The sequence below is a fragment of the Schistocerca gregaria genome, unplaced genomic scaffold, assembly GCF_023897955.1.
Source record: "Schistocerca gregaria isolate iqSchGreg1 unplaced genomic scaffold, iqSchGreg1.2 ptg000073l, whole genome shotgun sequence".
In the NCBI taxonomy this organism is placed as follows: domain Eukaryota; kingdom Metazoa; phylum Arthropoda; class Insecta; order Orthoptera; family Acrididae; genus Schistocerca; species Schistocerca gregaria.
This window is the reverse complement of record NW_026061709.1, coordinates 142,848-169,766: the sequence shown is the minus strand read 5'-3', so window position 1 is coordinate 169,766 and position 26,919 is coordinate 142,848. Positions and strand designations below refer to the sequence as shown.

The 26,919-nt window shown below is 45.7% G+C and overlaps 5 non-coding genes across 5 annotated transcripts; all 5 read left to right on the top strand.

The window, feature by feature from the left end:
• The first annotated feature begins 15,229 nt into the window (after positions 1-15,229).
• On the top strand, positions 15,230-15,302 carry Trnak-cuu (transfer RNA lysine (anticodon CUU)). The gene has a single exon. It is a non-coding gene; the product is annotated as a tRNA-Lys (tRNA).
• A 2,950-nt stretch (positions 15,303-18,252) lies between these two features.
• Trnak-cuu (transfer RNA lysine (anticodon CUU)) lies at positions 18,253-18,325 on the top strand. The gene has a single exon. It is a non-coding gene; the product is annotated as a tRNA-Lys (tRNA).
• Positions 18,326-21,285: 2,960 nt separating this feature from the next.
• On the top strand, positions 21,286-21,358 carry Trnak-cuu (transfer RNA lysine (anticodon CUU)). Its single transcript has one exon. It is a non-coding gene; the product is annotated as a tRNA-Lys (tRNA).
• A 2,960-nt stretch (positions 21,359-24,318) lies between these two features.
• Trnak-cuu (transfer RNA lysine (anticodon CUU)) lies at positions 24,319-24,391 on the top strand. Its single transcript has one exon. It is a non-coding gene; the product is annotated as a tRNA-Lys (tRNA).
• A 1,446-nt stretch (positions 24,392-25,837) lies between these two features.
• Positions 25,838-25,910, top strand: Trnak-cuu (transfer RNA lysine (anticodon CUU)). Its single transcript has one exon. It is a non-coding gene; the product is annotated as a tRNA-Lys (tRNA).
• Positions 25,911-26,919: the final 1,009 nt, after the last annotated feature.

Below are 26,919 nucleotides of genomic sequence, written 5' to 3'. Positions count from 1 at the left end.
GAGCTTGAAACACACACAACAAGACCGGTGTTAACTAGCGAAATGGTCTGCAGAGTGCCGACACTGCGAGTTTTGACTGGCACTTGCACATCTAAAACAACGTCGGAAAGTAACTCGTTCGGCTTTTGAGTCACATAAAGTATGTGTGTTAATTTTGACGCCACTAGCTCTGCATGCTGTCATGCAATTTCTTTACCTCTCAGAAATGATTATGACATAAAAGTGAAGTACGTGACGAGTGTGACGTTAGGAAAACATTAGGCAGCATGGAGAGATTCTCTATGGGACCACCCAACCCAAACGAGTTCTGTGTGACGTGCTATCCGGCAGGTATTCACCGAGGTAGCCGGCTAGCTCAGTCGGTAAAGCGTCAGACTCTTAATCCTAGGGTCGTGGGTTCGAGCCACACGCTGGGCGGAACGGAATATTGTTCCGCTGCAGATGTAAATTACGGTTTTTCTGATTAACGAGATGTAATGGAAATAGCAACTTTAAACTTTGCCTACGTCTCTGTCAGTCACAAGGAAACTGTATTAGAATGTGAAGGTGATTTTGTAGACATGTGTGGAAGACATGTTCTGAAATGCAAGTGTTGTAGTTTGGAGAGCACATCGGTTACGTGTCAGATGTGTAGCCAAGCAGTAATGGGTCGCCATAGCTGCAAATATTAGCCGGTAATATGAAGTGGTGTCAGCTGAAGTCTGATGACGCAGACGACCGTAAGGACGAAGTACCCAAGAGTACCGCTAGGCCGCGCCTCTTTAGCTCAGTGGTAGAGCACTGCTCTAATAAACCAGGCATCGGAAGTTCCATCCTCACAGGAGAAAGATGAATTTTGGAAATCAGTTGCGCGTCGTGGCCGTATAGCAAACAGTATCTGTGATGACGAACAATTAGCGACAGGCGTTTTTTTTAAGAATTACTCTCAGATGTGATTAAGGCGAATGGCGCAGATAAAGCATTTGCCAAAGCGGTACAGCATAAAGTGGGACGAGGCAGTCTGAATTACATTTTACAGATGTATTTCTCACATATCTCAGAGCCTCTCGCGGTCGTCGTCGTCGTCGTCGTCGTCGCCGCCGCCGCCGCTTCTGCAGAAGTAGCAAATGGCCATCGTAGCAAATGCGGCGAGGGACGCCCTGCCTTCGATTCCGAATGCACAAAGTGTGTGGTCTTGTTTCTCAGTCTATATGTGGTCGGTCTCGTAAGAGGTTGAATGTAACGAATGGGTGGGAAAGAGCAAGGGGCAGCCGCTGTGTAGAACGAAAACACAAATCCTCAGGGGTGTGAGCGTTTCGAGATGAGTCGTATACATGATATAGTTGGTCGTCAGTGACCATGTGGCCTAATGGATAAGGCGTCGGGCTCCGGATCTGATGATTACAGGTTCGAATGTTGTCACGCTCGTTTTTTTTCCAGTTCTGAAAAAGAAACATACCGTTTTAATGTAGCAATTGAGCATACGAAACCGTCTGAATGTTGCTGTTGACCATTTTTTGCTTGGAAATGCTCTTGAGCTTGAAACACACACAACAAGACCGGTGTTAACTAGCGAAATGGTCGGCAGAGTGCCGACACCGCGAGTTTTGACTGGCACTTGCACATCTAAAACAACGTCGGAAAGTAACTCGTTCGGCTTTTGAGTCACATAAAGTATGTGTGTTAATTTTGACGCCACTAGCTCTGCATGCTGTCATGCAATTTCTTTACCTCTCAGAAATGATTATGACATAAAAGTGAAGTACGTGACGAGTGTGACGTTAGGAAAACATTAGGCAGCATGGAGAGATTCTGTATGGGACCACCCAACCCAAACGAGTACTGTGTGACGTGCTATCAGGCAGGTATTCACCGAGGTAGCCGGCTAGCTCAGTCGGTAGAGCGTCAGACTTTTAATCTTAGGGTCGTGGGTTGAGCCACACGCTGGGCGGAACGGAATTTGTTCCGCTGCAGATGTAAATTACCGTTTTTCTGATTAACGAGATGTAATGGAAATAGCAACTTTAAACTTTGCCTACGTCTCTGTCAGTCACAAGGAAACTGTATTTGAATGTGAAGGTGATTTTGTAGACATGTGTGGAAGACATGTTTTGAAATGCATGTGTTGTAGTTTGGAGAGCACATCGGTTACGTGTCAGATGTGTAGCCAAGCAGTAATGGGTCGCCATAGCTGCAAGTATTAGCCGGTAATATGAAGTGTTGTCAGCTGAAGTCTGATGACGCAGACGACCGTAAGGACGAAGTACCCAAGAGTACCGCTAGGCCGCGCCTCTTTAGCTCAGTGGTAGAGCACTGCTCTAATAAACCAGGCATCGTAAGTTCCATCCTCACAGGAGAAAGATGAATTTTGGAAATCAGTTGCGCGTCGTGGCCGTATAGCAAACAGTATCTGTGATGACGAACAATTAGCGACAGACGTTTTTTTTTAAGAATTACTCTCAGATGTGATTAAGGCGAATGGCGCAGATAAAGCATTTGCCAAAGCAGTACAGCATAAAGTGGGGCGAGGCAGTCTGAATTATATTTTATAGATGTATTTCTCACATATCTCAGAGCCTCTAGCGGTCGTCGTCGTCGACTTCGTCGTCGCCGCCGCCGCCGCTTCTGCAGAAGTAGCAAATGGCCATCGTAGCAAATGCGGCGAGCGACGCCCTTCCTTCGATTCCGAATGCACAAAGTGTGTGGTCTTGTTTCTCAGTCTATATTTGGTCGGTCTCGTAAGAGGTTGAATGTAACGAATGGGTGGGAAAGAGCAAGGGGCAGCGGCTGTGTAGAACGAAAACACAAATCCTTAGGGGTGTGAGCGTTTCGAGATGAGTCGTATACATGATACAGTTGGTCGTCAGTGGCCATGTGGCCTAATGGATAAGGCGTCGGACTTCGGATCTGATGATTACAGGGTCGAATGTTGTCACGCTCGTTTTTTTTCCAGTTCTGAAAAAGAAACATACCGTTTTAATGTAGCAATTGAGCATACGAAACCGTCTGAATGTTGCTGTTGACCATTTTTTGCTTGGAAATGCTCTTGAGCTTGAAACACACACAACAAGACCGGTGTTAAATAGCGAAATGGTCGGCAGAGTGCCGACACCGCGAGTTTTGACTGGCACTTGCACATCTAAAACAACGTCGGAAAGTAACTCGTTCGGCTTTTGAGTCACATAAAGTATGTGTGTTAATTTTGACGCCACTAGCTCTGCATGCTGTCATGCAATTTCTTTACCTCTCAGAAATGATTATGACATAAAAGTGAAGTACGTGACGAGTGTGACGTTAGGAAAACATTAGGCAGCATGGAGAGATTCTGTATGGGACCACCCAACCCAAACGAGTACTGGGTGACGTGCTATCCGGCAGGTATTCACCGAGGTAGCCGGCTAGCTCAGTCGGTAGAGCGTCAGACTCTTAATCCTAGGGTCGTGGGTTCGCGCCACACGCTGGGCGGAACGGAATTTTGTTCCGCTGCAGATGTAAATTACCGTTTTTCTGATTAACGAGATCTAATGGAAATAGCAACTTTAAACTTTGCCTACGTCTCTGTCAGTCACAAGGAAACTGTATTTGAATGTGGAGGTGATTTTGTAGACATGTGTGGAAGACATGTTCTGAAATGCAAGTGTTGTAGTTTGGAGATCACATCGGTTACGTGTCAGATGTGTAGCCAAGCAGTAATGTGTCACCATAGCTGCAAATATTAGCCGGTAATATGAAGTGTTGTCAGCTGAAGTCTGATGATGCAGACGACCGTAAGGACGAAGTACCCAAGAGTACCGCTAGGCCGCGCCTCTTTAGCTCAGTGGTAGAGCACTGCTCTAATAAACCAGGCATCGGAAGTTCCATTCTCACAGGAGAAAGATGAATTTTGGAAATCAGTTGCGCGTCGTGGCCGTATAGCAAACAGTATCTGTGATGACGAACAATTAGCGACAGGCGTTTTTTTTAAGAATTACTCTCAGATGTGATTAAAGCGAATGGCGCAGATAAAGCATTTGCCAAAGCGATACAGCATAAAGTGGCACGATACAGTCTGAATTACATTTTACAGATGTATTTCTCACATATCTCAGAGCCTCTCGCGGTCGTCGTCGTCGTCGTCGTCTTCGTCGTCGCCGCCGCCGCCGCTTCTGCAGAAGTAGCAAATGGCCATCGTAGCAAATGCGGCGAGGTACGCCCTGCCTTCGATTCCGAATGCACAAAATGTGTGGTCTTGCTTCTCAGTCTATATTTGGTCGGTCTCGTAAGAGGTTGAATGTAACGAATGGGTCGGAAAGAGCAAGGGGCAGCGGCTGTGTAGAGCGAAAACACTAATCCTCAGGGCTGTGAGCGTTTCGAGATGAGTCGTATACATGATATGGTTGGTCGTCAGTGACCATGTGGCCTAATGGATAAGGCGTCGGACTTCGGATCTGATGATTACAGGTTCGAATGTTGTCACGCTCGTTTTTTTCCAGTTCTGAAAAAGAAACATACCGTTTTAATGTAGCAATTGAGCAGTACGAAACGGTCTGAATGTTGCTGTTGACCATTTTTTGCTTGGAAATGCTCTTGAGCTTGAAACACACACAACAAGACCGGTGTTAACTAGCGAAATGGTCGGCAGAGTGCCGACACCGCGAGTTTTGACTGGCACTTGCACATCTAAAACAACGTCGGAAAGTAACTCGTTCGGCTTTTGAGTCACATAAAGTATGTGTGTTAATTTTGACGCCACTAGCTCTGCATGCTGTCATGCAATTTCTTTACCTCTCAGAAATGATTATGACATAAAAGTGAAGTACGTGACGAGTGTGACGTTAGGAAAACATTAGGCAGCATGGAGAGATTCTGTATGGGACCACCCAACCAAACGAGTAATGTGTGACGTGCTATCCGGCAGGTATTCACCGAGGTAGCTGGCTAGCTCAGTCGGTAAAGCGTCAGACTCTTAATCCTAGGGTCGTAGGTTCGAGCCACACGCTGGGCGGAACGGAATTTGTTCCGCTGCAGATGTAAATTACCGTTTTTCTGATTAACGAGATGTAATGGAAATAGCAACTTTAAACTTTGCCTACGTCTCTGTCAGTCACAAGGAAACTGTATTTGAATGTGAAGGTGATTTTGTAGACATGTGTGGAAGACATGTTTTGAAATGCATGTGTTGTAGTTTGGAGAGCACATCGGTTACGTGTCAGATGTGTAGCCAAGCAGTAACGGGTCGCCATAGCTGCAAATATTAGCCGGTAATATGAAGTGTTGTCAGCTGAAGTCTGATGATGCAGACGACCGTAAGGACGAAGTACCCAAGAGTACCGCTAGACCGCGCCTCTTTAGCTCAGTGGTAGAGCACTGCTCTAATAAACCAGGCATCGGAAGTTCCATCCTCACAGGAGAAAGATGAATTTTGGAAATCAGTTGCGCGTCGTGGCCGTATAGCAAACAGTATCTGTGATGACGAACAATTAGCGACAGGCGTTTTTTTTAAGAATTACTCTCAGATGTGATTAAGTCGAATGGCGCAGATAAAGCATTTGCCAAAGCAGTACAGCATAAAGTGGGACGAGGCAGTCTGAATTATATTTTATAGATGTATTTCTCACATATCTCAGAGCCTCTCGCGGTCGTCGTCGTCGTCGTCTTCGTCGTCGCCGCCGCCGCCGCTTCTGCAGAAGTAGCAAATGGTCATCGTAGCAAATGCGGCGAGGGACGCCCTGCCTTCGATTCCGAATGCACAAAGTGTGTGGTCTTGTTTCTCAGTCTATATTTGGTCGGTCTCGTAAGAGGTTGAATGTAACGAATGGGTGGGAAAGAGCAAGGGGCAGCGGCTGTGTAGAACGAAAACACAAATCCTCAGGGGTGTGAGCATTTCGAGATGAGTCGTATACATGATATAGTTGGTCGTCAGTGACCATGTGGCCTAATGGATAAGGCGTCGGACTTCGGATCTGATGATTACAGGTTCGAATGTTGTCACGCTCTTTTTTTTTCCAGTTCTGAAAAAGAAACATACCGTTTTAATGTAGCAATTGAGCATACGAAACCGTCTGAATGTTGCAGTTGACCATTTTTTGCTTGGAAATGCTCTTGAGCTTGAAACACACACAACAAGACCGGTGTTAACTAGCGAAATGGTCGGCAGAGTGCCGACACCGCGAGTTTTGACTGGCACTTGCACATCTAAAACAACGTCGGAAAGTAACTCGTTCGGCTTTTGAGTCACATAAAGTATGTGTGTTAATTTTGACGCCACTAGCTCTGCATGCTGTCATGCAATTTCTTTACCTCTCAGAAATGATTATGACATAAAAGTGAAGTACGTGACGAGTGTGACGTTAGGAAAACATTAGGCAGCATGGAGAGATTCTGCATGGGACCACCCAACCAAACGAGTACTGTGTGACGTGCTATCCGGCAGGTATTCACCGAGGTAGCTGGCTAGCTCTCAGTTGCGAGTCAGCCGCCGAGCGGGACGGACGTGTGGCGGAGCTGGACGTCTGGCTGTAGTAAACACAGGCTGAGTCGCTGCGTTTGAGGTTAGTGGTGCTGCTAAGCCGCTATTCGTGTTGCACTTGTATTCATTAAGTTCTAGAATGAATAGGTCGAATTATTTGAGGAAAGACACAATCAAGTTTACTTTCGATCGAAATTTCGTTCGACCTAAAGCATTTGAAATTAAAGCATGGTTTATCGAAAAAGTATTGATTAAGGGTGATGATGTTGTCGGAGTTTATCTCTCGTTTGTGACAAATGCTGTGTATCTGAAGATGAAAAGTCCAGAATTATGGAGTTCCATTGTGGATCGTTGCGGAGGTAGCGTGAAGTTTAATCATTCTGATGGGAATGTGAGTGACGTTGCTGTTAGTCATGCTGGGTACGGGATTCGTACGATCAGAGTGTTTGAGCTCCCTTTTGAAATTCCGCCCGAAGAACTTAATGTTGCCCTTCGGCCTTATGGCAGAATTATTTCCAATGTGGCAGAAAGGTGGTCTGAAGCTCATATGTTTCCTGTCTTGAACGGCGTAAGGCAAATTAAGATTGAATTACAGAAGCATGTCCCCTCTTATCTTAATATTTGTGGGTATCGTGCTTTGATTATCTATGATGGGCAACCGCGGACTTGCGCTTTATGCAATTCCACGGAACACATTCGTGCAGAATGTTCACGGAGGCGTGTCCCGCAGTTACCGCGTGACGAGATGCCGAGTTCCGGCCCTGTTGTTGGTATGAAGTTGTCATACGCTGCCGCTGCTGACTTCCGCAGCCGAGGCGAGTCGGTGCCGCCTGTGCGCGGGGAGCCTGCTGCCTCGCGGGCGGTTGTCGATGATACTCCGGCTTCAAGCTCTAGATTTGCGGATGGTCTGCCGATCAGCTCCGCGCCCCTCGAATCTATGCCGACGCCAACTTTTTCCAACTCTCCCACTGTGGTTGCTCGTTCTTCCGCGGACTCGGCCGAAGATCCCCAAATACCCGCAACGGAGGTTTCCTTGCGTCGTCAGGATTCCCACCAACGTGAGGATATTGCCACTAGCTTCCGAGGAGTGGACGCTCCAGGCATCCACTCTGCGGAAACTATGAACGAAGATAGCAATCTGGACATTGGTTTCACGTTGGCGCCCACAGAAGACACTTGCGTCAAGGAAACCACAACGAGCGATAGTGTAGAATTGGAGACTGGGTTGCTACCAGTGGGAGCCATGGAAAAAGATGCGCTTCCTTCTGCCGTTGTGGAATGCGATACGCGGCATTTTGTCCGAAAAAAGGAACAGGCGACGTCAGACGTATCATCCGGTACTTCTCCTGACAGGTCGCAAACTTCATCTCCTGCTAGATCGCCGAAGAGATCTTCGAAGAAAGGCAAGAAGAGGAGATTGGCACACAAAGCAGCAGAGAGTTTAGCTCCTGCATTGCGGGAAAAGTTAAAACATTTAAGGGATAATGAACGACTACGAGAACAATGCCCAGTAGCACGAGTTAACGAGTGTACTGAAGCGGAGATGAGTCGTGCCGATGCAGATGATCTTCAACAACAACCTCGCGCACCGCTTGGCGTCGCAGGTTTGCAGACCGGCACTACTATGGATTTAGACCGAACTGTCTCAGGAAAAGGACTTGATTGGGCCGATGCCCAAGAAGATCGCACCGACCACGGAATGGAGATGGACCTGACACATGCTAGTGGCATTTAATTTTTTTTTTTGTAATGTCTATTTTTCTTTCTGACAGACAGAATGGAATGGTACAGACGTGACTCTGCATGGGGTATACTTCATTAGCCAATTTCTTTTACCTGCACCTATGCCAACGGAACTGACATATAATGTGACCACGATCAATATAAATCGGATTCGCAGTGAAACGAAAGTCGCTTCTTTAAAAGATTTCCTTTACCAGTCGGATACTGATATAGCCCTCCTACAGGAATTTAATGTCCACAACTTTTATGTCCCAGGTTTTCAAGAGATTTTAAATATTGCACCGGAAGCCACATGTGGGACTGCGATCCTTGTCAAAGATGGTATTGATGTGAAGGATATCTGTCTGTTAGAAAATGGGAGGGGCATCAGTTGTAAAATTTTTACTACTACTGTTTTAAATGTATATGTCCCCTCTGGTAACAACGCTAGAGATGATAGGGCTAATTTTTTTAAGAACGATATGGTCTATTTACTTAAGGGGAATCCGGCGGAAGCTTTAATCGGTGGTGACTTTAATTGTGTACTTCACAAAAAGGATCAGCGACCAAATTTTAACTTCTCCAGGGAACTGGCGGCTTTGGTGACAAACATGAAGTGGACAGACGTGTGGGAAAGCAAATACCCCACGTTAGTCAAATTTACGTACATCAGTAGTCGCTCGCAAAGCAGAATAGACAGAATATACGTCACAGCAAACCTGGAAAATAAAATCAGTAGTATCGAAGTAATTCCCACTACCTTTTCGGACCATCTCGCAGTGAAATGCAGCATTCGGTTTCAGAAGCAAGGAACGTATTGGGGTCGCCCCTTATGGAAGCTGAATACCCATATGTTGTTCGAGGGTGCCCTATCAAGAACAGTAGCGGAGGTATGGCAGGCTGCTCTACGTATGCGCCATAAATACAGCTCTCGCCTTGCGTGGTGGACCTCATATGCTAAAAAGAAATTGAGATCATCCCTAATAGCTTACGGGAGGGAGCGAGCGATGTGGTCTCGCAATACCGTTGAATTTTACTATACATGCTTAAGGGAACTATCAGCTCAGCAGATGACTGATGAGGTTTTCATTGAAATAAAGAAGATCAAGGCTCACCTCATAAGTCTCAAGCGACAACAGCTGGAGGGTTTAAAAATTAAATCTCGTGTCCCGACAACGGTGGAGGACGAAAACGCATCGCTGTACCACTTACTCCAACATGAAAGAAATAGAAGACGAGCGTTTATTGCTTGTCTTAGAGTGGGCGATAACCGGGTGCTGACGGAACACTCTGACATTTTAAATGCAGTTTATGGATTTTATCGTACGTTATATACTGATACCCGGTATAATCTAGACTGTGCGAACGATTTGCTACGAACTACAGGTATCGACAACGTTATCAATGACGAGGACAATGTGTCCCTTACCACTGCGATCACATGTGAGGAGGTGTTTGATATACTTAAATATTCGCCTACCCGTAAGTCCCCAGGGCCTGATGGCTTGCCTGTAGAGTTTTATTGTAAATTTTGGCCTCTCATCGGTAATCAATTCACAGAAGTGATAAATGAAGTGTTGCAAGGTGTTACTGTTCCACGCGAGTTCAAAGAAAGCGTAACTGTGCTAATACCAAAGGGAAGGAACGCGACAGTTAAAGATCTCAATCAATTGAGACCAATATGTTTGATGAACTCGGATTATAAAATAATTGCACGTGTACTGAAGGAAAGACTGAGACCTCTAATGGAGAAGATCATAGGTGACCACCAAACCTGTCTCTCGGGGCGGAATATTTTTAAAACTGTTTGTGAATATAGGGATGTCTCTGCAATTTTTGCAACGTCATCCTCACCAGGAGGCCTTGCCTTTATCGACTTCTCAAAGGCTTTTGACAGGGTCAACCACTTATTTTTGTTCAGAACGTTGACCTATGTGGGTTTTAGTCAACATTTTGTGCAAGTTTTAATTAACATTGTTGAAGGCATCCAAACACAAGTGTCTGTAAATGGGCATTTCACTCCACCCATTGAAATTCGCAACGGCGTCCCGCAGGGAAGTCCTTTGTCAATGCTCCTGTATGTTGTTGCACTGGAGCCTTTACTAAGGAGACTCGATGTCGATCTTGAGGGCATCACGATATCTGGCGTTAACAACGTCACCAATGCATATGCTGATGACGTTGGAGTGGTTATTCGTAGTAACGAAGATTTAGAGAAATTAACTACGAATATTCAGATCTTTTGTGAAGCTACAGGCGCTAGGGTTAACGAGGTGAAGAGTTCGTTTTTAAATCTTAAAGGTCTTCAAGATGTCCGTTTGGAATGGGCACGCTCCGTCGATCGTCACACCGCTCTGGGTGTCACCTTTTACCGATGTCCGCTTCAGACCATGACCTACAATTGGAAGAAAGTACTGGATACAATCAGAGGAGCCACAATACTCAATCAGACCAGACATCTGAACATTAAACAACGAATCAGAATAATTAATTGGTCCATTTTATCAAAAGCTATATATATAGGTCAAATATTGCCAGTTTCGAAACCCATTGCCAAACGTATAATGAGTATCATTTGCCGATTTATATGGACAGGGAATATTTTTAGAGTAGCAGTCGGTACAGTTACGTTACCTTCCGCTGAAGGTGGCCTAGGTTTAACAGATATATGGCGGAAGACTACGGCGTTATATATAAAGAGGACCCTACAAATTATAGAAAAACATCCACATAGTATTACAGCCAAGCTGTATAGACTCCTACAGCCAGAAAATTTACGTCCACCCATAAATATAGGCGGAATTAATTATAAATTGAAATATATTCGCCAGTTCTTTTTAGAGATTAGCTACATGGACAGTATTGTCACGAATCCACAATCAAGGAATTGCAGGAAATTAATGGAACTCTTAACAACGAAAGAACATGTCAACAAAATGGAGTGCAGATATCCCGACAAAGACTGGAAAAGAATTTGGAAAAATATTAGTAATCGTGAACTGTCTTCCGACATTCAGGCAACCTGGTACCGAGTTGTTAATAACGTAGTTTCCACTAACGAAAAGTTGCACTCCATTGGTCTTAGTGACACGATTGTGTGCACCCGATGTGACGCAGTTGACACATTGATCCACCGCTTTCTCTGTGGCGGATACGCCGAAATATGGAGGGGACTCCAACGGCGGGTAGCCTTTATAACCAGAACTGTTAGTACTGAGATCAATGTTGAAAAATTACTCTTCCCCGATGGTGTTTTCTTCCCTGTCCAGAAAACCAATGCTGTGTTGTGGTTGTTTGGCAATTATGTACATTACGTTATATCTGAACACGGCAATGACCGTGTTTTAGAATACGAATTATACGAACGAGCAAAATATTATCAGATATGTACGCGCAGGGACCACAAAAAAACTTTTGGTAACATGCTACACATTCTGTTTCAGAGACAAGGGATTGGATAAACATCTTAATAGCCCTCGTCTACGAAAAATGTAGTCACAGGCCAAAGTAGGGGATCGCTGTTGAGGGTGAAGTACGGTGGGGACTTCGTGTGCCCCAGGGCCGCTACGGTAGCCGTGAAGGCCTCGGACAGAACCCCGAAACGGCACTGCGGCTTCACACTTACTGCTGGATGAACCCCATATCTCCAGCAACTACTTTCATCTATGATGATTTTCCAGGATCTCGGTAATATCAGAAGGTGGTTTCGTTGCACACAATGCAGTGGAAGCTTCTTGCACGTGTTCCTCAGTTACAATCTTTCTATTTTTGTTTAATTTTTTTCAGTATGAAGCAAGAGTGACAATTTATTAATTCCCAAGAAGCCTTAATTTTTCAATTTTCAGTTCTACGGAGGAGAAGCCTCACATGGCGAAGAAGCCAAACATCATTTCATTTCCCTAACTGTCACAGTAAATTTGAAAAAAAAATCAGTCGATATAGCATAGAAGCTCGCCGAAGAAGGCATAAAAGGAGAGCGAATGGATGGGCTGTGTGGGGAGAAGGGAGGCCCAAAAAAAGAAAAAACAAAAAAGAAAAAAAACAAAAAAAAAAAAAAAGTCGGTAGAGCGTCAGACTCTTAATCCTAGGGTCGTGGGTTCGAGCCACACGCTGGGCGGAACGGAATTTGTTCCGCTGCAGATGTAAATTACCGTTTTTCTGATTAACGAGATGTAATGGAAATAGCAACTTTAAACTTTGCCTACGTCTCTGTCAGTCACAAGGAAAATGTATTTGAATGTGAAGGTGATTTTGTAGACATGTGTGGAAGACATGTTTTGAAGTGCATGTGTTGTAGTTTTGAGAGCACATCGGTTACGTGTTAGATGTGTAGCCAAGCAGTAATGGGTCGCCATAGCTGCAAATATTAGCCGGTAATATGAAGTGTTGTCAGCTGAAGTCTGATGATGCAGACGACCGTAAGGACGAAGTACCCAAGAGTACCGCTAGGCCGCGCCTCTTTAGCTCAGTGATAGAGCACTGCTCTAATAAACCAGGCATCGGAAGTTCCATCCTCACAGGAGAAAGATGAATTTTGGAAATCAGTTGCGCGTCGTGGCCGTATAGCAAACAGTATCTGTGATGACGAACAATTAGCGACAGGCGTTTTTTTTAAGAATTACTCTCAGATGTGATTAAGGCGAATGGCGCAGATAAAGCATTTGCCAAAGCAGTACAGCATAAAGTGGGACGAGGCAGTCTGAATTATATTTTATAGATGTATTTCTCACATATCTCAGAGCCTCTCGCGGTCGTCGTCGTCGTCTTCGTCGTCGCCGCCGCCGCCGCCGATTCTGCAGAAGTAGCAAATGGCCATCGTAGCAAATGCGGCGAGGGACGCCCTGCCTTCGATTCCGAATGCACAAAGTGTGTGGTCTTGTTTCTCAGTCTATATTTGGTCGGTCTCGTAAGAGGTTGAATGTAACGAATGGGTGGGAAAGAGCAAGGGGCAGCGGCTGTGTAGAACGAAAACACAAATCCTCAGGGGTGTGAGCATTTCGAGATGAGTCGTATACATGATATAGTTGGTCGTCAGTGACCATGTGGCCTAATGGATAAGGCGTCGGACTTCGGATCTGATGATTACAGGTTCGAACGTTGTCACGCTCGTTTTTTTTTCCAGTTCTGAAAAAGAAACATACCGTTTTAATGTAGCAATTGAGCATACGAAACCGTCTGAATGTTGCTGTTGACCATTTTTTGCTTTGAAATGCTCTTGAGCTTGAAACACACACAACAAGACCGGTGTTAACTAGCGAAATGGTCGGCAGAGTGCCGACACCGCGAGTTTTGACTGGCACTTGCACATCTAAAACAACGTCGGAAAGTAACTCGTTCGGCTTTTGAGTCACATAAAGTATGTGTGTTAATTTTGACGCCACTAGCTCTGCATGCTGTCATGCAATTTCTTTACCTCTCAGAAATGATTATGACATAAAAGTGAAGTACGTGACGAGTGTGACGTTAGGAAAACATTAGGCAGCATGGAGAGATTCTGTATGGGACCACCCAACCCAAACGAGTACTGTGTGACGTGCTATCCGGCAGGTATTCACCGAGGTAGCCGGCTAGCTCAGTCGGTAGAGCGTCAGACTCTTAATCCTAGGGTCGTTGGTTTTGAGCCACACGCTGGGCGGAACGGAATTTGTTCCGCTGCAGATGTTAATTACTGTTTTTCTGATTAACGAGATGTAATGGAAATAGCAACTTTAAACTTTGCCTACGTCTCTGTCAGTCACAAGGAAACTGTATTTGAATGTGAAGGTGATTTTGTAGACATGTGTGGAAGACATGTTTTGAAATGCATGTGTTGTAGTTTGGAGAGCACATCGGTTACGTGTCAGATGTGTAGCCAAGCAGTAATGGGTCGCCATAGCTGCAAATATTAGCCGGTAATATGAAGTGTTGTCAGCTGAAGTCTGATGATGCAGACGACCGTAAGGACGAAGTACCCAAGAATACCGCTAGGCCGCGCCTCTTTAGCTCAGTGGTAGAGCACTGCTCTAATAAACCAGGCATCGGAAGTTCCATCCTCACAGGAGAAAGATGAATTTTGGAAATCAGTTGCGCGTCGTGGCCGTATAGCAAACAGTATCTGTGATGACGAACAATTAGCGACAGGCGTTTTTTTAAGAATTACTCTCAGATGTGATTAAGGCGAATGGCGCAGATAAAGCATTTGCCAAAGCAGTACAGCATAAAGTGGGACGAGGCAGTCTGAATTATATTTTATAGATGTATTTCTCACATATCTCAGAGCCTCTCGCGGTCGTCGTCGTCGTCGTCGTCTTCGTCGTCGCCGCCGCCGCCGCTTCTGCAGAAGTAGCAAATGGTCATCGTAGCAAATGCGGCGAGGGACGCCCTGCCTTCGATTCCGAATGCACAAAGTGTGTGGTCTTGTTTCTCAGTGTATATTTGGTCGGTCTCGTAAGAGGTTGAATGTAACGAATGGGTGGGAAAGAGCAAGGGGCAGCGGCTGTGTAGAACGAAAACACAAATCCTCAGGGGTGTGAGCATTTCGAGATGAGTCGTATACATGATATAGTTGGTCGTCAGTGACCATGTGGCCTAATGGATAAGGCGTCGGACTTCGGATCTGATGATTACAGGTTCGAATGTTGTCACGCTCGTTTTTTTTCCAGTTCTGAAAAAGAAACATACCGTTTTAATGTAGCAATTGAGCATACGAAACCGTCTGAATGTTGCTGTTGACCATTTTTTGCTTGGAAATGCTCTTGAGCTTGAAACACACACAACAAGACCGGTGTTAACTAGCGAAATGGTCGGCAGAGTGCCGACACCGCGAGTTTTGACTGGCACTTGCACATCTAAAACAACGTCGGAAAGTAACTCGTTCGGCTTTTGAGTCACATAAAGTATGTGTGTTAATTTTGACGCCACTAGCTCTCCATGCTGTCATGCAATTTCTTTACCTCTCAGAAATGATTATGACATATAAGTGAAGTACGTGACGAGTGTGACGTTAGGAAAACATTAGGCAGCATGGAGAGATTCTGTATGGGACCACCCAACCCAAACGAGTACTGTGTGACGTGCTCTCCGGCAGGCATTCACCGTGGTAGCCGGCTAGCTCAGTCGGTAGAGCGTCAGACTCTTAATCCTAGGGTCGTGGGTTCGAGCCACACGCTGGGCGGAACGGAATTTGTTCCGCTGCAGATGTAAATTACCGTTTTTCTGATTAACGAGATGTAATGGAAATAGCAACTTTAAACTTTGCCTACGTCTCTGTCAGTCACAAGGAAACTGTATTTGAATGTGAAGGTGATTTTGTAGACATGTGTGGAAGACATGTTCTGAAATGCAAGTGTTGTAGTTTGGAGAGCACATCGGTTACGTGTCAGATGTGTAGCCAAGCAGCAATGGGTCGCCATAGCTGCAAATATTAGCCGGTAATATGAAGTGTTGTCAGCTGAAGTCTGATGATGCAGACGACCGTAAGGACGAAGTACCTAAGAGTACCGCTAGGCCGCGCCTGTTTAGCTCAGTGGTAGAGCACTGCTCTAATAAACCAGGCATCGGAAGTTCCATCCTCACAGGAGAAAGATGAATTTTGGAAATCAGTTGCACGTCGTGGCCGTATAGCAAACAGTATCTGTGATGACGAACAATTAGCGACAGGCGTTTTTTTTAAGAATTACTCTCAGATGTGATTAAGGCAGTGGCGCAGATAAAGCATTTGCCAAAGCGGTACAGCACAAAGTGGCACGAGGCAGTCTGAATTACATTTTACAGATGTATTTCTCACATATCTCAGAGCCTCTCGCGGTCGTCGTCGTCGTCGTCGCCGCCGCCGCCGCTTCTGCAGAAGTAGCAAATGGCCATCGTAGCAAATGCGGCGAGGGACGCCCTGCCTTCGATTCCGAATGCACAAAGTGTGTGGTCTTGTTTCTTAGTCTATATTTGGTCGGTCTCGTAAGAGGTTGAATGTAACGAATGGGTGGGAAAGAGCAAGGGGCAGCGGCTGTGTAGAACGAAAACACAAATCCTCAGGGGTGTGAGCGTTTCGAGATGAGTCGTATACATGATATAGTTGGTCGTCAGTGACCATGTGGCCTAATGGATAAGGCGTCGGACTTCGGATCTGATGATTACAGGTTCGAATGTTGTCACGCTCGTTTTTTTTCCAGTTCTGAAAAAGAAACATACCGTTTTAATGTAGCGATTGAGCATACGAAACCGTCTGAATGTTGCTGTTGACCATTTTTTGCTTGGAAATGCTCTTGAGCTTGAAACACACACAACAAGACCGGTGTTAACTAGCGAAATGGTCGGCAGAGTGCCGACACCGCGAGTTTTGACTGGCACTTGCACATCTAAAACAACGTCGGAAAGTAACTCGTTCGGCTTTTGAGTCACATAAAGTATGTGTGTTAATTTTGACGCCACTAGCTCTGCATGCTGTCATGCAATTTCTTTACCTCTCAGAAATGATTATGACATAAAAGTGAAGTACGTGACGAGTGTGACGTTAGGAAAACATTAGGCAGCATGGAGAGATTCTGTATGGGACCACCCAACCCAAACGAGTACTGTGTGACGTGCTATCCGGCAGGTATTCACCGAGGTAGCCGGCTAGCTCAGTCGGTAGAGCGTCAGACTCTTAATCCTAGGGTCGTGGGTTCTAGCCACACGCTGGGCGGAACGGAATTTTGTTCCGCTGCAGATGTAAATTACCGTTTTTCTGATTAACGAGATGTAATGGAAATAGCAACTTTAAACTTTGCCTACGTCTCTGTCAGTCACAAGGAAACTGTATTTGAATGTGAAGGTGATTTTGTAGACATGTGTGGAAGACATGTTCTGAAATGCAAGTGTTGTAGTTTGGAGAGCACATCGGTTACGTGTCAGATGTGTAGCCAAGCAGTAATGGGTCGCCATAGCTGCAAATATTAGCCGGTAATATGAAGTGTTGTCAGCTGAAGTCTGATGATGCAGACGACCGTGAGGACGAAGTACCCAAGAGTACCGCTAGGCCGCGCCTCTTTAGCTCAGTGGTAGAGCACTGCTCTAATAAACCAGGCATCGGAAGTTCCATCCTCACAGGAGAAAGATGAATTTTGGAAATCAGTTGCACGTCGTGGCCGTATAGCAAACAGTATCTGTGATGACGAACAATTAGCGACAGGCGTTTTTTTAAAGAATTACTCTCAGATGTGATTAAGGCGAATGGCGCAGATAAAGCATTTGCCAAAGCAGTACAGCATAAAGTGAGACGAGGCAGTCTGAATTATATTTTATAGAAGTATTTCTCACATATCTCAGAGCCTCTCGCGGTCGTCGTCGTCGTCGTCTTCGTCGTCGCCGCCGCCGCCACTTCTGCAGAAGTAGCAAATGGTCATCGTTGCAAATGCGGCGAGGGACGCCCTGCCTTCGATTCCGAATGCACAAAGTGTGTGGTCTTGTTTCTCAGTGTATATTTGGTCGGTCTCGTAAGAGGTTGAATGTAACGAATGGGTGGGAAAGAGCAAGGGGCAGCGGCTGTGTAGAACGAAAACACAAATCCTCAGGGGTGTGAGCGTTTCGAGATGAGTCGTATACATGATCTAGTTGGTCGTCAGTGACGATGTGGTCTAATGGATAAGGCGTCGGACTTCGGATCTGATGATTACAGGTTCGAATGTTGTCACGCTCGTTTTTTTTCCAGTTCTGAAAAAGAAACATACCGTTTTAATGTAGCAATTGAGCATACGAAATCGTCTGAATGTTGCTGTTGACCATTTTTTGCTTGGAAATGCTCTTGAGCTTGAAACACACACAACAAGACCGGTGTTAACTAGCGAAATGGTCGGCAGAGTGCCGACACCGCGAGTTTTGACTGGCACTTGCACATCTAAAACAACGTCGGAAAGTAACTCGTTCGGCTTTTGAGTCACATAAAGTATGTGTGTTAATTTTGACGCCACTAGCTCTGCATGCTGTCATGCAATTTCTTTACCTCTCAGAAATGATTTTGACATAAAAGTGAAGTACGTGACGAGTGTGACGTTAGGAAAACATTAGGCAGCATGGAGAGATTCTGTATGGGACCACCCAACCCAAACGAGTACTGTGTGACGTGCTATCCGGCAGGTATTCACTGAGGTAGCCGGCTAGCTCAGTCGGTAGAGCGTCAGACTCTTAATCCTAGGGTCGTGGGTTCGAGCCACACGCTGGGCGGAACGGAATTTGTTCCGCTGCAGATGTAAATTACCGTTTTTCTGATTAACGAGATGTAATGGAAATAGCAACTTTAAACTTTGCCTACGTCTCTGTCAGTCACAAGGAAACTGTATTTGAATGTGAAGGTGATTTTGTAGACATGTGTGGAAGACATGTTTTGAAATGCATGTGTTGTAGTTTGGAGAGCACATCGGTTACGTGTCAGATGTGTAGCCAAGCAGTAACGGGTCGCCATAGCTGCAAATATTAGCCGGTAATATGAAGTGTTGTCAGCTGAAGTCTGATGATGCAGACGACCGTAAGGACGAAGTACCCAAGAGTACCGCTAGGCCGCGCCTCTTTAGCTCAGTGGTAGAGCACTGCTCTAATAAACCAGGCATCGGAAGTTCCATCCTCACAGGAGAAAGATGAATTTTGGAAATCAGTTGCGCGTCGTGGCCGTATAGCAAACAGTATCTGTGATGACGAACAATTAGCGACAGGCGTTTTTTTTAAGAATTACTCTCAGATGTGATTAAGGCGAATGGCGCAGATAAAGCATTTGCCAAAGCAGTACAGCATAAAGTGGGACGAGGCAGTCTGAATTATATTTTATAGATGTATTTCTCACATATCTCAGAGCCTCTCGCGGTCGTCGTCGTCGTCGTCTTCGTCGTCGCCGCCGCCGCCGCTTCTGCAGAAGTAGCAAATGGTCATCGTAGCAAATGCGGCGAGGGACGCCCTGCCTTCGATTCCGAATGCACAAAGTGTGTGGTCTTGTTTCTCAGTCTATATTTGGTCGGTCTCGTAAGAGGTTGAATGTAACGAATGGGTGGGAAAGAGCAAGGGGCAGCGGCTGTGTAGAACGAAAACACAAATCCTCAGGGGTGTGAGCATTTCGAGATGAGTCGTATACATGATATAGTTGGTCGTCAGTGACCATGTAGCCTAATGGATAAGGCGTCGGACTTCGGATCTCATGATTACAGGTTCGAATGTTGTCACGCTCGTTTTTTTTCCAGTTCTGAAAAAGAAACATACCGTTTTAATGTAGGAATTGAGCATACGAAACCGTCTGAATGTTGCTGTTGACCATTTTTTGCTTGGAAATGCTCTTGAGCTTGAAACACACACAACAAGACCGGTGTTAACTAGCGAAATGGTCGGCAGAGTGCCGACACCGCGAGTTTTGACTGGCACTTGCACATCTAAAACAACGTCGGAAAGTAACTCGTTCGGCTTTTGAGTCACATAAAGTATGTGTGTTAATTTTGACGCCACTAGCTCTGCATGCTGTCATGCAATTTCTTTACCTCTCAGAAATGATTATGACATAAAAGTGAAGTACGTGACGAGTGTGACGTTAGGAAAACATTAGGCAGCATGGAGAGATTCTGTATGGGACTACCCAACCCAAACGAGTACTGTGTGACGTGCTATCCGGCAGGTATTCACCGAGGTAGCCGGCTAGCTCAGTCGGTAGAGCGTCAGACTCTTAATCCTAGGGGCGTTGGTTTTGAGCCACACGCTGCTCGGAACGGAATTTGTTCCGCTGCAGATGTAAATTACTGTTTTTCTGATTAACGAGATGTAATGGAAATAGCAACTTTAAACTTTGCCTACGTCTCTGTCAGTCACAAGGAAACTGTATTTGAATGTGAAGGTGATTTTGTAGACATGTGTGGAAGACATGTTTTGAAATGCATGTGTTGTAGTTTGGAGAGCACATCGGTTACGTGTCAGATGTGTAGGCAAGCAGTAATGGGTCGCCATAGCTGCAAATATTAGCCGGTAATATGAAGTCTTGTCAGCTGCAGTCTGATGATGCAGACGACCGTAAGGACGAAGTACCCAAGAATACCGCTAGGCCGCGCCTCTTTAGCTCAGTGGTAGAGCACTGCTCTAATAAACCAGGCATCGGAAGTTCCATCCTCACAGGAGAAAGATGAATTTTGGAAATCAGTTGCGCGTCGTGGCCGTATAGCAAACAGTATCTGTGATGACGAACAATTAGCGACAGGCGTTTTTTTTAAGAATTACTCTCAGATGTGATTAAGGCGAATGGCGCAGATAAAGCATTTGCCAAAGCAGTACAGCATAAAGTGGGACGAGGCAGTCTGAATTATATTTTATAGATGTATTTCTCACATATCTCAGAGCCTCTCGCGGTCGTCGTCGTCGTCGTCTTCGTCGTCGCCGCCGCCGCCGCTTCTGCAGAAGTAGCAAATGGTCATCGTAGCAAATGCGGCGAGGGACGCCCTGCCTTCGATTCCGAATGCACAAAGTGTGTGGTCTTGTTTCTCAGTGTATATTTGGTCGGTCTCGTAAGAGGTTGAATGTAACGAATGGGTGGGAAAGAGCAAGGGGCAGCGGCTGTGTAGAACGAAAACACAAATCCTCAGGGGTGTGAGCGTTTCGAGATGAGTCGTATACATGATCTAGTTGGTCGTCAGTGACGATGTGGCCTAATGGATAAGGCGTCGGACTTCGGATCTGATGATTACAGGTTCGAATGTTGTCACGCTCGTTTTTTTTCCAGTTCTGAAAAAGAAACATACCGTTTTAATGTAGCAATTGAGCATACGAAATCGTCTGAATGTTGCTGTTGACCATTTTTTGCTTGGAAATGCTCTTGAGCTTGAAACACACACAACAAGACCGGTGTTAACTAGCGAAATGGTCGGCAGAGTGCCGACACCGCGAGTTTTGACTGGCACTTGCACATCTAAAACAACGTCGGAAAGTAACTCGTTCGGCTTTTGAGTCACATAAAGTATGTGTGTTAATTTTGACGCCACTAGCTCTCCATGCTGTCATGCAATTTCTTTACCTCTCAGAAATGATTATGACATAAAAGTGAAGTACGTGACGAGTGTGACGTTAGGAAAACATTAGGCAGCATGGAGAGATTCTGTATGGGACCACCCAACCCAAACGAGTACTGTGTGACGTGCTATCCGGCAGGTATTCACCGAGGTAGCCGGCTAGCTCAGTCGGTAGAGCGTCAGACTCTTAATCCTAGGGTCGTGGGTTCGAGCCACACGCTGGGCGGAACGGAATTTGTTCCGCTGCAGATGTAAATTACCGTTTTTCTGATTAACGAGATGTAATGGAAATAGCAACTTTAAACTTTGCCTACGTCTCTGTCAGTCACAAGGAAACTGTATTTGAATGTGAAGGTGATTTTGTAGACATGTGTGGAAGACATGTTCTGAAATGCAAGTGTTGTAGTTTGGAGAGCACATCGGTTACGTGTCAGATGTGTAGCCAAGCAGTAATGGGTCGCCATAGCTGCAAATATTAGCCGGTAATATGAAGTGTTGTCAGCTGAAGTCTGATGATGCAGACGACTGTAAGGACGAAGTACCCAAGAGTACCGCTAGGCCGCGCCTCTTTAGCTCAGTGGTAGAGCACTGCTCTAATAAACCAGGCATCGGAAGTTCCATCCTCACAGGAGAAAGATGAATTTTGGAAATCAGTTGCGCGTCGTGGCCGTATAGCAAACAGTATCTGTGATGACGAACAATTAGCGACAGGCGTTTTTTTTAAGAATTACTCTCAGATGTGATTAAGGCGAATGGCGCAGATAAAGCATTTGCCAAAGCAGTACAGCATAAAGTGGGACGAGGCAGTCTGAATTATATTTTATAGATGTATTTCTCACATATCTCACAGCCTCTCGCGGTCGTCGTCGTCGTCGTCTTCGTCGTCGCCGCCGCCGCCGCTTCTGCAGAAGTAGCAAATGGTCATCGTAGCAAATGCGGCGAGGGACGCCCTGCCTTCGATTCCGAATGCACAAAGTGTGTGGTCTTGTTTCTCAGTCTATATTTGGTCGGTCTCGTAAGAGGTTGAATGTAACGAATGGGTGGGAAAGAGCAAGGGGCAGCGGCTGTGTAGAACGAAAACACAAATCCTCAGGGGTGTGAGCATTTCGAGATGAGTCGTATACATGATATAGTTGGTCGTCAGTGACCATGTAGCCTAATGGATAAGGCGTCGGACTTCGGATCTCATGATTACAGGTTCGAATGTTGTCACGCTCGTTTTTTTTCCAGTTCTGAAAAAGAAACATACCGTTTTAATGTAGGAATTGAGCATACGAAACCGTCTGAATGTTGCTGTTGACCATTTTTTGCTTGGAAATGCTCTTGAGCTTGAAACACACACAACAAGACCGGTGTTAACTAGCGAAATGGTCGGCAGAGTGCCGACACCGCGAGTTTTGACTGGCACTTGCACATCTAAAACAACGTCGGAAAGTAACTCGTTCGGCTTTTGAGTCACATAAAGTATGTGTGTTAATTTTGACGCCACTAGCTCTGCATGCTGTCATGCAATTTCTTTACCTCTCAGAAATGATTATGACATAAAAGTGAAGTACGTGACGAGTGTGACGTTAGGAAAACATTAGGCAGCATGGAGAGATTCTGTATGGGACTACCCAACCCAAACGAGTACTGTGTGACGTGCTATCCGGCAGGTATTCACCGAGGTAGCCGGCTAGCTCAGTCGGTAGAGCGTCAGACTCTTAATCCTAGGGGCGTTGGTTTTGAGCCACACGCTGCTCGGAACGGAATTTGTTCCGCTGCAGATGTAAATTACTGTTTTTCTGATTAACGAGATGTAATGGAAATAGCAACTTTAAACTTTGCCTACGTCTCTGTCAGTCACAAGGAAACTGTATTTGAATGTGAAGGTGATTTTGTAGACATGTGTGGAAGACATGTTTTGAAATGCATGTGTTGTAGTTTGGAGAGCACATCGGTTACGTGTCAGATGTGTAGGCAAGCAGTAATGGGTCGCCATAGCTGCAAATATTAGCCGGTAATATGAAGTCTTGTCAGCTGCAGTCTGATGATGCAGACGACCGTAAGGACGAAGTACCCAAGAATACCGCTAGGCCGCGCCTCTTTAGCTCAGTGGTAGAGCACTGCTCTAATAAACCAGGCATCGGAAGTTCCATCCTCACAGGAGAAAGATGAATTTTGGAAATCAGTTGCGCGTCGTGGCCGTATAGCAAACAGTATCTGTGATGACGAACAATTAGCGACAGGCGTTTTTTTTAAGAATTACTCTCAGATGTGATTAAGGCGAATGGCGCAGATAAAGCATTTGCCAAAGCAGTACAGCATAAAGTGGGACGAGGCAGTCTGAATTATATTTTATAGATGTATTTCTCACATATCTCAGAGCCTCTCGCGGTCGTCGTCGTCGTCGTCTTCGTCGTCGCCGCCGCCGCCGCTTCTGCAGAAGTAGCAAATGGTCATCGTAGCAAATGCGGCGAGGGACGCCCTGCCTTCGATTCCGAATGCACAAAGTGTGTGGTCTTGTTTCTCAGTGTATATTTGGTCGGTCTCGTAAGAGGTTGAATGTAACGAATGGGTGGGAAAGAGCAAGGGGCAGCGGCTGTGTAGAACGAAAACACAAATCCTCAGGGGTGTGAGCATTTCGAGGTGAGTCGTATACATGATATAGTTGGTCGTCAGTGACCATGTGGCCTAATGGATAAGGCGTCGGACTTCGGATCTGATGATTACAGGTTCGAATGTTGTCACGCTCGTTTTTTTTTCCAGTTCTGAAAAAGAAACATACCGTTTTAATGTAGCAATTGAGCATACGAAACCGTCTGAATGTTGCTGTTGACCATTTTTTGCTTGGAAATGCTCTTGAGCTTGAAACACACACAACAAGACCGGTGTTAACTAGCGAAATGGTCGGCAGAGTGCCGACACCGCGAGTTTTGACTGGCACTTGCACATCTAAAACAACGTCGGAAAGTAACTCGTTCGGCTTTTGAGTCACATAAAGTATGTGTGTTAATTTTGACGCCACTAGCTCTGCATGCTGTCATGCAATTTCTTTACCTCTCAGAAATGATTATGACATAAAAGTGAAGTACGTGACGAGTGTGACGTTAGGAAAACATTAGGCAGCATGGAGAGATTCTGTATGGGACCACCTACCCAAACGAGTACTGTGTGACGTGCTATCCGGCAGGTATTCACCGAGGTAGCCGGCTAGCTCAGTCGGTAGAGCGTCAGACTCTTAATCCTAGGGTCGTGGGTTCGAGCCACACGCTGGGCGGAACGGAATTTGTTCCGCTGCAGATGTAAATTACCGTTTTTCTGATTAACGAGATGTAATGGAAATAGCAACTTTAAACTTTGCCTACGTCTCTGTCAGTCACAAGGAAACTGTATTTGAATGTGAAGGTGATTTTGTAGACATGTGTGGAAGACATGTTCTGAAATGCAAGTGTTGTAGTTTGGAGAGCACATCGGTTACGTGTCAGATGTGTAGCCAAGCAGTAATGGGTCGCCATAGCTGCAAATATTAGCCGGTAATATGAAGTGTTGTCAGCTGAAGTCTGATGATGCAGACGACCGTAAGGACGAAGTACCCAAGAATACCGCTAGGCCGCGCCTGTTTAGCTCAGTGGTAGAGCACTGGTCTAATAAACCAGGCATCGGAAGTTCCATCCTCACAGGAGAAAGATGAATTTTGGAAATCAGTTGCACGTCGTGGCCGTATAGCAAACAGTATCTGTGATGACGAACAATCAGCGACAGGCGTATTTTTTAAGAATTACTCTCAGATGTGATTAAGGCGAATGGCGCAGATAAAGCATTTGCCAAAGCGGTACAGCACAAAGTGGCACGAGGCAGTCTGAATTACATTTTACAGATGTATTTCTCACATATCTCAGAGCCTCTCGCGGTCGTCGTCGTCGTCGTCGTCGTCGTCGTCGTCGCCGCCGCCGCTTCTGCAGAAGTAGCAAATGGCCATCGTAGCAAATGCGGCGAGGGACGCCCTGCCTTCGATTCCGAATGCACAAAGTGTGTGGTCTTGTTTCTCAGTGTATATTTGGTCGGTCTCGTAAGAGGTTGAATGTAACGAATGGGTGGGAAAGAGCAAGGGGCAGCGGCTGTGTAGAACGAAAACACAAATCCTCAGGGGTGTGAGCGTTTCGAGATGAGTCGTATACATGATATAGTTCGTCGTCAGTGACCATGTGGCCTAATGGATAAGGCGTCGGTCTTCGGATCTGATGATTACAGGTTCGAATGTTGTCACGCTCGTTTTTTTTCCAGATCTGAAAAAGAAACATACCGTTTTAATGTAGCAATTGAGCATACGAAACCGTTTGAATGTTGCTGTTGACCATTTTTTGCTTGGAAATGCTCTTGAGCTTGAAACACACACAACAAGACCGGTGTTAACTAGCGAAATGGTCGGCAGAGTGCCGACACCGCGAGTTTTGACTGGCACTTGCACATCTAAAACAACGTCGGAAAGTAACTCGTTCGGCTTTTGAGTCACATAAAGTATGTGTGTTAATTTTGACGCCACTAGCTCTGCATGCTGTCATGCAATTTCTTTACCTCTCAGAAATGATTATGACATAAAAGTGACGTATGTGACGAGTGTGACGTTAGGAAAACATTAGGCAGCATGGAGAGATTCTGTATGGGACCAAACAACCCAAACGAGTACTGTGTGACGTGCTATCCGGCAGGTATTCACCGAGGTAGCCGGCTAGCTCAGTCGGTAGAGCGTCAGACTCTTAATCCTAGGGTCGTGGGTTCGAGCCACACGCTGGGCGGAACGGAATTTGTTCCGCTGCAGATGTAAATTACCGTTTTTCTGATTAACGAGATGTAATGGAAATAGCAACTTTAAACTTTGCCTACGTCTCTGTCAGTCACAAGGAAACTGTATTTGAATGTGAAGGTGATTTTGTAGACATGTGTGGAAGACATGTTTTGAAATGCATGTGTTGTAGTTTGGAGAGCACATCGGTTACGTGTCAGATGTGTAGCCAAGCAGTAATGGGTCGCCATAGCTGCAAATATTAGCCGGTAATATGAAGTGTTGTCAGCTGAAGTCTGATGATGCAGACGACCGTAAGGACGAAGTACCCAAGAGTACCGCTAGGCCGCGCCTCTTTAGCTCAGTGGTAGAGCACTGCTCTAATAAACCAGGCATCGGAAGTTCCATCCTCACAGGAGAAAGATGAATTTTGGAAATCAGTTGCGCGTCGTGGCCGTATAGCAAACAGTATCTGTGATGACGAACAATTAGCGACAGGCGTTTTTTTTAAGAATTACTCTCAGATGTGATTAAGGCGAATGGCGCAGATAAAGCATTTGCCAAAGCAGTACAGCATAAAGTGGGACGAGGCAGTCTGAATTATATTTTATAGATGTATTTCTCACATATCTCAGAGCCTCTCGCGGTCGTCGTCTTCGTCGTCGCCGCCGCCGCCGCTTCTGCAGAAGTAGCAAATGGTCATCGTAGCAAATGCGGCGAGGGACGCCCTGCCTTCGATTCCGAATGCACAAAGTGTGTGGTCTTGTTTCTCAGTCTATATTTGGTCGGTCTCGTAAGAGGTTGAATGTAACGAATGGGTGGGAAAGAGCAAGGGGCAGCGGCTGTGTAGAACGAAAACACAAATCCTCAGGGGTGTGAGCATTTCGAGATGAGTCGTATACATGATATAGTTGGTCGTCAGTGACCATGTGGCCTAATGGATAAGGCGTCGAACTTCGGATCTCATGATTACGGGTTCGAATGTTGTCACGCTCGTTTTTTTTTCCAGTTCTGAAAAAGAA